We start from the raw sequence: 12,256 nt of genomic DNA, 5'->3' as shown, positions 1-12,256 counted from the left end.
GTGTGACCAGGTCAATTGCAGGTTAGATCAACATGAAGTCAAAGCCAACTTGCCACATGCATCATGGCTCTACAAGGAGGCTAGGTGGGACATCAAAATGCAAGACATATACTCCATGTACATAGTATGCCCAATCAGACAATAGTTACTATTGAGTCAAAGGTGTAAAGTTCAAACACGCTACACATCGACCAATTGTAGAGTTAGAGAGATTAAATATCAATGACAAAGTAAGAGTTGACCAGCAATGCACAAAAGCATAAGACCTCTTCACCTAGAAAAAACATAAGTCCAAAAGTCGGTGATGATATCCAAAAGTCAAAGATCAATATAGGTAGCTAATATTCATACTTATTTCATTGTCACAAATTGGCATCGATGAGAATAACTCCTTCAACCAAAACCTAAACATCTCATACCATGTTAAAAGAGCAAACTGTGCAACAAAATAATGAAAAATATAAGATCAATGAGAGAGGCAATGCACAAAATGTAATGAGGAATAGGAATCCACTATGACAAGAGTACAATGGTTGAGCATCGGCTCACACACTCCACAAGCTTCCTCTCTCCACATGAAGAATCTACAAGTACATGAATTGATGGATAATAGACTATGGACACACTCCCTCCTTTTATAGACAAAAATAAAGGAGTTGTCCTACTAGAAAATAGGTTGGCCACTTACCAAATAAAGAATAAAGTGAGTGCCAGAAACTAGGCTATGGCTACATGTAAATATGTGATATGACCACTTCTAACAACATTCTCTTCCCCATTCCATGTTATCATGGCCTAGTCTACTCTTCTTGACTTGATCAACATCAACACCATCATAGATTATAATTCCATGTAATGAGAATGTGTGGATGGAACAAGACTTCTATTTAGAATAAGAATTAGGGCATCACTAAATATATTCGAGCACTACAACACTATGATACATTGACAAGATTTGCACCATAAGTTGGTAGAGAGCCCAAAACATGCTATTTTAATATAGCATTCCATGACAATGCTACGTGATTAAGATGTAATTTAAGTTTAGGATTCACCCATACACACCGTGAGATACCTTCATCACACTATCATGTTTGTGGAATGAGAATTTAAATGGAAATGGTAAAGCTTATGGAACATGTTCCCAAGGAACGAAGTTCCATGTGATTATGTGATGCAAAGCCCTGACAATATGACATCCCACATCCTAATTCACCATGGTGTTATGGGATTCACACTAACCTCCTTTACACTACATTGCTAAATCAACAACCTTGGGGTTACTTTTGTGGTAAGTATAGAAAAAAATTTTGTTGTTGGATGCTAGAGCCCAAGAGTGATCAACAACATCCATGGGGGATGTCTGACATGCACAGAGAGAGAGAGAGAGAGAGAGAGAGAGAGAGAGAGAGAGAGAGAGAGAGAGAGAGAGAGAGAGAGAGAGAGAGAGAGAGAGAGAGAGAGAGAGAGAGAGAGAGAGAGAGAGATGGAAAGTTGCAAGTATGAGGCAAAACTAAACGAGATCAATTAATGCAATGTGTGATTTAAAAATACAAATGATCTACTCAATATGTAGATTAACATTTGTATCCTTACCCTTATTAAATTGGTGATGAAGAGGGTACTTACCCCTACACACAATATGGTGCATTAACACACAAAGGTGTTTAATAACTAATAAACCCCCATTCAAGTCATGGGTGCTTGAATCCATGAAACAAAACATAAAAGAAAATGGAAAGGTCTTATCCTACAACAACTATTGTTTGATCCCATACAAAAGATTCTAACAACAACATAGAAATGGCATGTTCTCTAACTCACATACTAAAATTTGGTTATTATTTAGAGGTGCATGTGCATGACTTAGAGGCTCATCAAAGGCTAGCATAGATCACAAGCATGGTGCACATGCATAGGGGCCCAATACCTAAGTACAGCTCTCGAAACAATCTAGAGAGAAAACTCTTTAAAAAAGTACATATCAAGTCAAATTAAAATTTGGGCAAAGTATCCACATTGTTATTTAATATATGTGATATAAAGGTCTTAGCACATGTGTGTGCATGGCCAATGTCTAGTTTCAATCACATTCTTCTAACATTACTTTTACTTTTAAACTTGTTTTTATTTTAAAATGTAAAGTCGTAATCTTTTTCATAATTGTCGATAGATATAATTTTAAAATGCATTGTCATATCCTGTTTCATACTTCTCAAGAGACATAATCTAATGGTAATTATTATCTATGTTCGAGACAAGCTTATCTTTTGTTGGGGATAAAGGTGTCTATCCTTATGCCCCTCTGTATTTACATTACACATTGTGACCGCACACATGTACATTGTAGGTGGTGGATGCCCATCAATGTCACTTTATTCTTCATTCTTTTAATGACTATTGGAGTTTCCACATATGGTGTCTCTCTTGCTCTTTTGTTCCATTCGCCATACCTATTGCCTTGCTGTTGTTTTCACTTGTGTCCTTCCACTTAGGTTTTACCTTTCAATTGGTATTAGAGCCAACCATTCAAGGAGCTTCTTCATCCTTTACTTTAGCCTGGATTCAAACCTTTAGCTCAAAGTTTCATAGCACCCATTATTTCTTCATTTCAAGATATGCATTTCTTCCCTTCTCCTAGCTTCTTCCAACTTGCTCTTGGCTTGTCAAGGATCTTCCAAGGCTTAGTGAAGCCTTGTTAACTACTTATTGAGTTAAAAAGTAGCCATTCTATCCATTTTGAATGGATACAGAGCATGTCACAGAAGTCGTGGACAATTATGATGGCTTGACATCACTTTCATATTTTGGCCATAACTTTTACATACAATATCAGATTTAGGTGCTCTATAGCTAGAAATGAAGAGCGCAATAAGACTAAAATTTTGAGAAGTCAAAGACTTCATTTTGTATAGTTTTTAGTTCTTTGTTTTACAAAAATAGAATTGTTCAAGTTTGGACAACAAACAATGAGCTCCATTATGTATGTTTAATACCTTAGTGATGCTATTTTCGTGCCTGGATATTATGATTATGCTTTCGGATGCTAGTTGAATAGGTTGGAGCTTAATTGGCTCAATTTTCTAGAGTTTCATTGCTATAATAATAGTTTGGGTAGCAAGGTATTCATTGTAACTTTATGCACTTGAAGTCTACATGCTCTATGGGTATGTCAGTTGGATGTCTTGATGCTTAACATCTATGAAATGCTTTGGGCTCTAATATTGAGCCGCATTTGATGTATTGGAATTTTGGCTACGTTCTTTAGTTGCTATAGTGGAGTAGTTACATATGGGCTTGAGGACTTATTGAGGTCTTATACTCCTGCCTATACGCTTGATGTATCTTTGATTCTGGACATGATGACTTAAGCTTGCATTGCTCATTTGACATTCGGATCTTGCTATTGGCGTTAGAGCTTTGGATTCTTTATGTAGTTGAGCTTGATCTCTTGAGAAAATGGGACTTTGGAGTTATATACATGCTCTCTTGTATACTATGGACTAATTTGATTATGCATGCTTTGGACACTGGTACTTACCTCTGTCAATAGTTTGAGTGATGGATATGCTTATGGGATGTATGGTTTATTAACACTTTGAGTTCATGACAATCTTTGGTATTGTTGGTCTATGCTTAGTCACTATTGTGTTCTATGTATCTCTGTTGCTACTCAGATATCCCTAGTAGTGGGAGCTTACTTTCTTAGCTATTTGCCGATAGTTGGTTTGACATGTATTCTTGTCATTATTTTACCATTGCTATAATGATAGTTTTCAACATTGTCTTGGAGAAAAGACATTGTATTTTTCCAATCTATTACTTGTACTAGGTGGACAACTCTATACTTTGGTATTTTCTCTAGTTTTGCCCTTGTTTTGGTTGAGTTTTGGGGGGTGATTTGTAGTCATTTACAGCAACCCACTTTGGATTTCACATCGATATACTACATTATGGCTAGTTCTTCGAATGTTGGTGCCATTTTTAACATTGAAAAAGAAAAGCTTGATGACACAAATGCCATCTATTGTAAGATGCAGATATGGCAAGAGATGGTTCAAAAGAAGCAAGTTAGTTCTTCGAATGATGGTGCTATTTTTAATATTGAAAAACTCGATGTCACAAATTTCGCATATTGTAAGATGTAGATATGGCATGAAATGGTTAAAAAGAGCAAGTTAGGCCTTTAAAAATCAAGAGTGTAAAGCCTAAAAGCATTGATGAGGATACTTGGGATGAGTCGGCTGAGCTAAGTAAATTCACTCTTATATTGTATTTGTCTAATCAATGTTGTGGCACCTAGGAATAATGCTTGGCATTTATGAAAAAAGTTATGTAATATTTACGACAATCAAAGTCTTACTTTACACATGTATTGGTTGAAACAACTCATGGAATTTTGCATGAAGGAAGCGACTAGTGTGTCCACACATTTGAATGAGTTTCACTTAATTTTCAGCTAGTTGATTTGCAAGGTATTGAGTTTAGGAAAAATCTTCCTCCCTTATTCTTACTTGTGACACTTCTTGAGTCATGGGATGCTTTCTGTACTACCATGCATACTACTATGCTTAGGACGATTTTGAGGTCTCAATCTCATAGGGAATCTCATGGTAAGTCTTGTGGTCATAAAGCCTCTCTTATATGTCATCAATGTGGGAAGAAAGGTTGTATTTAGGCACATTGCCATAAGATATATGATGATAATTGCAAAGAGAAAGGCAAGCGTAAAGTGTAGGAAAAGTCTAATGATTGCAACATTGTTCCTAGTAAGCCCAATGTTAAGATTGAAGAGATAAATATAGTGTAGTCTAAGTGAAAAAAAGTGTACATCTTAGTAGCTTTCTCTCTTGATGTTTCTCAGTTTGACAAATGCTTCATCTATGTATACTTTGTATTTCTTGCTTGTTTTGGGGGCTTCTTTTCATGTTACCCTACATAGAGATTGGTTTCAGCCCTATCACAGTATGATAGGTTTTATTAGATTGGAAAATGACTTGAGATTTCCATTGGATATCATTGGCATTGGGGATATACAATAGCAGTTGCCTTCCGGTAGCTTTTTTACTTGCAAAATGTAGATCATGTATCGATAATGACTAAAAATATTCTATATGTTGGATAGTTGGACGATGCACGCTATTATGTATCTCTTGTTGATTTCGCATGAAATATTACTTGTGAAAATCTTGTTTTTGCTCGAGGTGCCAAGGCTAGCAACCTTTATCCTCTATTTGTATTTGGATCCCTTGTCCATGTTTTGGCTTTGCTTGACATACCACATGTATCTTGATGGCAAAAATCTTTGGGATATACCCTTCTATTTATCCAAAGATCAAGATTCTTTTTTCTTGAAATCTAAGCACATGTTTCATGGACTCTAAAATAAGATTGCATTTTGTTGTTATTTTCCTAATTGATATATACTCACTTTCTAGCTCATTGTGAAGATGATAAAGAGATCCTTTACTTATAATTGGATGATTGGTCCATAGCCAAGCATGCAATTTGAAGATTTGTATAGCAAAAACTATGTGAACTTAGAAAATAACAAGAATGAGGAAAAATCTAGGGAGGAGGAGAAGAAGGATAGAAGACAATGAGAATGGAGAAAGATAATCAAAAGTTTTTAAAAAAGGGAAACATTCACATTCAATTTTATAAAGAGAAGGTAGGATCTTTATTGGGGTAATCATTGTCACCTTTACGATTGCCTACATTTTTACGTTTAATGTAAGTAATGAGAATATGATGCTAGTGGCTTTTTAATACTTTTAGATATGTTTATTTGCAACATTTTTGGGCTAAGCAATTACTACTATCATACACTTGATAAACACATCCATATTCATTGCTTTTGGTTGTTAGGTTGTAAAGGAGGTATGGTCTAGAAAACCTCCATCATATGCTCATTTGTGTATCTTTAGATATGAGGATTTTTGCCATGTTTCCAATGACAAATTGAATGAATTTGATACTAAATCGGTGAAATGCATATTTGGATGTGAGGATTTTTGCCATGGCTTAGAAGGTCATCCATTGCCATGATGTTGTTTTCCATGAGGAGAAGATGCATACCCAGCTTCAGTAGGTAGTTAATGTATGCACTGTGATATTTTAGGAGCCTCATGTTACTATTTAGTTAGCGAGATACCCTACAAATGATGTTCATGTGGCCTATGATAATGATGTCACACATGATGTGTAGGTCCCATATGTTATTTTGAGATAGTCTACTAGAGATAAATGTCGGCCCGATCAATTTGAGCCCTTCATGGACTATGTTGTAGTGGCAAATTTTGGTGAGCCCCTTACTTATAAGGAGGCCATGCATTGAGGTGATAGTCACTCTTGGGTGGTGAGGACCATGTAGTCAGAGCATGACTCATTGCAAAAAAAACCACATATGGGATCTAGTTCCTTTGCCCAATGGCAGATATGCATTTTCATCCAAGTGGATGTACAAGTTAAAAAGTATCCTTGGATACTGCAAGCTAGCATATAAGGCTAGATTGGTTTGTAAGGATCTTAAGGAAGAGCATGGTGTTGACTTTGATGAGGTATTTTCTCTTGTAGTCAAGATAATTACTATATACTTGGTGTTGGTCTTTGTTGCTTAGTTAGATTTGGATTCTCTATTAGATGGATGTTAATATGATTTTCTTACATGGGGACTTGTATGATGAGATTTTTATATGCAACAACCTAAGGGCGTTCAAGAAAAGGGTAGGGAACACTTGGTGTGCAAGTTGAGACAGAGCCTTTGTGATCTTAAGCAGACAGGCACAGAATGGTACCATAAGTTTGATGCATTTATCCCCTTGCAATCTTACTCTCGTAGTGATATGGATCCATGTCTCTACATCAAGACAACTTGTAATGGTAGCCTTATTATCTTGGTACTTTATGTGGATGATATTTATTGGGAGAGATGAGTTGGGTGCTTTGAAAACTCAAGTTAAGAAGATCCTTGAGATGAAGGATATGGAATAGGCCTCACATGTTCTTAGGATATGCATCATGTGTGATCACTTCAGGGGCTCCTTTACTTATCACAAAAGGAGTACATGCAAAAGATCCTTGAGCACTTTTATATGTAGCATGTTAAGTCTATTAGCTATCCTTTACCTTCCCATGTGAAGGCCAATCACGTAAATTATCCATAATTAGAGGAATAGAAGGCTGAGACAGCCAAGATCCCTCATGAATACATAGTGGATAGTTTAATATATGCCATGATAGAAACTCACCATGAGATAACATTTGTAGTAGAAGTTGTACTACACTATATAGTTGTACCTCTTAAGTACAGAAATGACTGTATTTTTAGCTATTTTTTGTTGATTTTTGGATGGTTTTTTGTTGATCTGAGGACGCATTGATTGAATTTTGATGACTTTGGAAGTGTTTTGCAATCGTTTGAGTATGTTTGGGAGAGTCATGATGGTTTTTAGTTGAGATACGATGTTTTGATAGGTTTTGTGATGAGTCTGTTTGGTTCTAATAGGGTTTGTTTTGATTTGTTTTCTTTTTGTTTGTGAGGTTGAGATTTGAATGTCTTTTAAGGATTAATTGAGAGCATGTTGAATGGTTTTTAATTGTTTGAAATGGTTTTGGTTGAAGCTCTATGGTTTTTATACCTTGTGTTAACCCTCTATTGAGCTTCTATAAAGCCTCTATTTCTATTTTGTTTTCTTCTGTGAATGTTCTATGAAATGGATGTTTAGCTTGGAAATGTTTTGTAACCTTGGAAGAGGAATAATGAAAGTTTAAAATAGCTCGAAGAAGTAGAAGTATCTGAAGAATACTTGAAGTGAAAACTATAGTGATACTGACAGTAGTGAGCTCTCAAGGGATAACTATAGTGGCTATGGTGACTCTTCATATTAGATATACCGGATATCCACAACCAAGAGAGGGTTATTGTAGATTATTAATTTTATTTCAAATATACTATTGGTTGAGGATATATCTGAGAAAGATCAAGTATGAGAGATAGGCATTTCTATGTTGAAAAAAACATTGTATGATCTGAGAGATTGAGAGAGATTATGAAGACTATGAAGACATGGAAAATGAATACTATGTGATGAAATTTCATTCAAAGTGGAGCATTCTTTTGTGTTTTTGTGGTTCTTTAATGGATTCTAAGAAGAATATGAAAAATGTGATCAATTTGGTTAAAGATAAAGTCGTGGGAAATTATTTATATGATGCTGTGTAAAGATTTGTTGTGCTCGGTGTTCTTTTTTATGTTCTAATTATATAAAGGATGAAAAGAAGCATGTTGATGAATATAAGATAGATTTTCTTATAGTAAGGTCCATGTTTCTTTGGTGTTCTCTCAAGAGCTCCATGTTTTTCTAAGGAAAACTGCCATCAACAAACACCAAGGCTGAAAATAGAAAAAGTGGCATTGCTGAAGAGGAAGAAAAGCAATGGAAGATTGTAGAATCCTTGCTATTGTTAACAATGTGAAGATCATTGCCAAAGCCACTTTCTACAAGAACTGTATACCTCAATGGCAAAAGCATATCGCTATCTTGATGCACGGTCTATGTTATAGGCTGATCCCATTGTCTTTTGAAGCTATAGAAAGTTGTATCATTATAGCCAATTGTTTCTTACAAAACTGAAGAGCGAAGGAAAAACAAAGAGAATGACTACCCATGGGAGACTTGGCCTCCATTGAAGAATCTCTAGACATCATCAACAAGTGGGACATTGTGAAAAACCTTTAAGAGTCCTGGTCAGTTAAAGTTCACAAAAATAAGAAGTAAAAGAGTTAGAATATATTCATGGATGCTCAATAGCAAGATACGTGGGATGCTTAGTGCACTAACAACCTTTTGTTTGTCCAATTGGCAACCCATTGAAAGCTAGTAGATAGTGTTCTTCACAACCTATGCTATTAAAACCCTCCGAAGTTGGTATTATCAAGATAATGGCACAATGGCAATCCTTAGAAGAATGAGTTTTAATGATTTCAAAACTGAATATCCTCCCCTTTAGAGTGGAATGAAAGCCAAATTCAAGAACGTTGAAAAGAAGGAAGTAGAAGAAATGTTAGCAAGAGAGTCCTCTAAAAACTAAAGCCCTTCTGATTTTGTTCTGTTGAGTACAGAAAAACTAGGTGGAGCTAACTCATTGATGAATTATGTAATCTTGAGGCAAGCACTAGAGCAAATCCAAAGTACATGAGAACAGAGAATACAAAAATCAAAGCCAAGAACAAGCTAGTAGCAGAAGCCTCCTTTGATACCCTTGTAGCACTCTTTATAGAAGCCCTAATGGCGAGTCAAGGTCCCCTTCCTAGTCAAATCCGTCCTAGAAATATTGATGATAGGCCAATGAATGTAGTCCCATTGCCAATCTTTAAGGGAGAGTATAATAAAGACCTTGATCTTCATGTAGCTTAGTTCATGGTAGCCTGTGTAGCCAACAATGCTAAAATACCCGAGCATTGGTTAGCAATATTCCTTGCCATTTTCAAAGGTGCAGCGTTTCAGCAACATTTCAATGGTATGAGAGATAAGGAGTAGGAACTTTTGGCACATGGAACAACCTAAAGGTGGCCTTCCTCATTAAATTCAGGTGTGAAGGTTTTGAAGAGTACAGCAATACTAGAACACCCAAGCATTGGTTGGCGATTTTTCTCGCCATTTTCAAAGGCACGATGTTTTAATGGTATGAAATACGAGCAATAGAAACTTTTGGCACATGGGACGACCTGAAGGTGCCCTTCCTCACAAAATTTAGGCGTAAAGATTTTGAAGAGTGGATGCGAGTGGATTTCATGAACTTAAAAGTCAGTCCTTTGGTAAACGGGTGAAAACATATGTCTCTAGAATGGAATCCATACTAAAGAGATGGACCAACCATCACTTAGATGAAGGTATCTAGATCGAAAATGTATGAGACTATATGATGATGTTGAAGTAAGGATATTGAGAAGACCAATCAACCACTAAGCTTCTGCAGTGAAATTTATGAGACTATATGATGATATTGAAGCAAGGCTATCAATGACTTCAAAAAGAGAAGTCTTACCTCCTCCCATGCCAAGAATGGTATATCCACCATGCAATCCCAAGGACTCTTCTCTACCCTACCCTAAGATGCACACAATACTGCAATACAGTGCACCGAATCCACAATGGTCGCACAGACAACAGTATCTTAAATGATAGTTCAACCATAACAATAATGGCCCCAAACAGTTCCCCCAATGGCAACTCAACAACAGTGAAATCCTACCAAGAACAACTGAAACCAAGAACCACCAGTCTCAACACGAGCTTTGAAAAACAGAATCAGAACAAAGGACTCTCTAGATCAATCGAACCAATCTATGTAGTGATTAAGGAGGCTTCTCAAAATCCTACTATGAGTACTCCAAGAGGAGAAAATTTAAAGGACTATTTGTCCAATTTAGTTGCAAGCATCAAGAAAGAGTTGATAGATGTGATTACAGAGCAGTTGAGGAAACTGAAGGTGAATACCACCAACATATCCAATCCTGTAGGAGGTGGAACAAATGTAATGCGATCTAATACATGTTGCGAATTACATAGAACGTTTAGCCACTAAATGTCCACGAAAACCAACTATCCCAAGAGCCTTCTATTTGTATTGTTTAAGGAAGAATCATACAAAGGATATCTACTCTCTAAAAAAGATGCACGAGTGAATGAAGAAATATGAGAAAGCAAGATTCAATTTGTTGGAATCCAAGATAACAACCCAATATACAGGACCAAAGCCTAGAGAGTTCGGTCCTAATTTCGGGCCAAGGAGCTATAGAGAACGACAATCTGACAGTAGTTAGAGATCAAGAGTGGAGTGTTACATATGTCGTAAAGTCTTAATCGACTCCTCTAACAAAGTTATAAATAATACATCAGCAAACAAAAAAGCCATCAAACAGATCTTTCACAAAAAAACTGAGGCACAATCCCCAATCGTAAGCACTGTAATCCAACTTCTAAAATAAGCAAAGTCCTTAGTTGATCGGTGAATACCTACTGCACAAACCAAGAATGACTTCTTAAATTACATCTAATTGTGAGAGAGGCATGGATATATATTGTTGTCCTTGTTACATGGCTGTAGCAGAGCGAGAGACAAAAGTAGAGACAAAGACAGACGCAAAAGCAAAACCAGAGACAAGCAAAAACAGAGGATACAACAAAGAGTATTAGAAAACCATGAGACAACATGAAATCTATTAGAAAAAGGAACTTTAGTTAACAAAAATTATTAGCTATGCTTGCAACTTTTTCAAAAATGTGAAAATCTTACATATAGATTGTAGATCTTAAGGAGTTTCGTTTGGACAAGGAAAAGAGTCTAAGGGACAAATGATGAGTGAAATCCTCAACAAATTGATCCATTCGATATATCCATGAAGTAGAAATCCCTAGGGGTGATCCTACCTTGATACTACTTAAAAATTGTGTGAGTATTAAACTCAAATTATTATTTGATACATAAGGGTTCTAAATCTTGATTTAGCTATCTAGTTCTCTTCAATACCTATCTAAAGGAGCAATATCTTACTTAAATGTTTGACCTACTCAATGTCAAGTTAATTGCTTTTTTAGATCCTCATTACTTTAGTATGCTTATTTTCCCAATAGAACCTTGGCCCCTTCCTCAATATCAAATAGAGGACATCAACCACATGCACAAAGTGACGTATTATGAGATAGAAAACATATGTATCCAAATATCTTGTTTAAATCTTTGACCTACTCAATGTCAACTTAATTGCTTGTTTAGATTCTCATTACTTTGGTATGCTTGTTTTCCCAATAGAACCTTTGCCCCCTCCTCAATATCAAATAGAGGACATCAACCACATGCACAAAGTGACGTATCCATATGAGATAGAAAACACATGTATCCAAAGACCTTATGATTTTAGACCCACTAGGGCAAGTCTCTATATACATCCTTTTGACCTATTAGCGCTGCAATACCCTATCCGGAATTTCTATATGAATGAGGCAAGCTTGAAAGGTTGGCACATCTATTTTTTTCAATTGCTTCACTGGTCCTTTCAAAAAAGGCCAAAGCATCTCATCGATCATTGGTAGTTCGATTTCTTTATCTTACTATGTTCTCTCTCTTATTCTTTTGCATTATTTGACCATCATGTTTGTGTCCATCGTTTGCACTATTTTGACATTGCAATGAACATTCAAGTTTGCTCCCTAGCCGTGTGTTTAAGTTCATCATCCTTGTAGAATATAAT

This window comes from Lygodium microphyllum, chromosome 19, assembly GCF_053477565.2.
Source record: "Lygodium microphyllum isolate KBCC chromosome 19, Lygodium_microphyllum_v1.1.10, whole genome shotgun sequence".
NCBI lineage: Eukaryota > Viridiplantae > Streptophyta > Polypodiopsida > Schizaeales > Lygodiaceae > Lygodium > Lygodium microphyllum.
Note: the sequence above shows the minus strand (reverse complement) of the source record.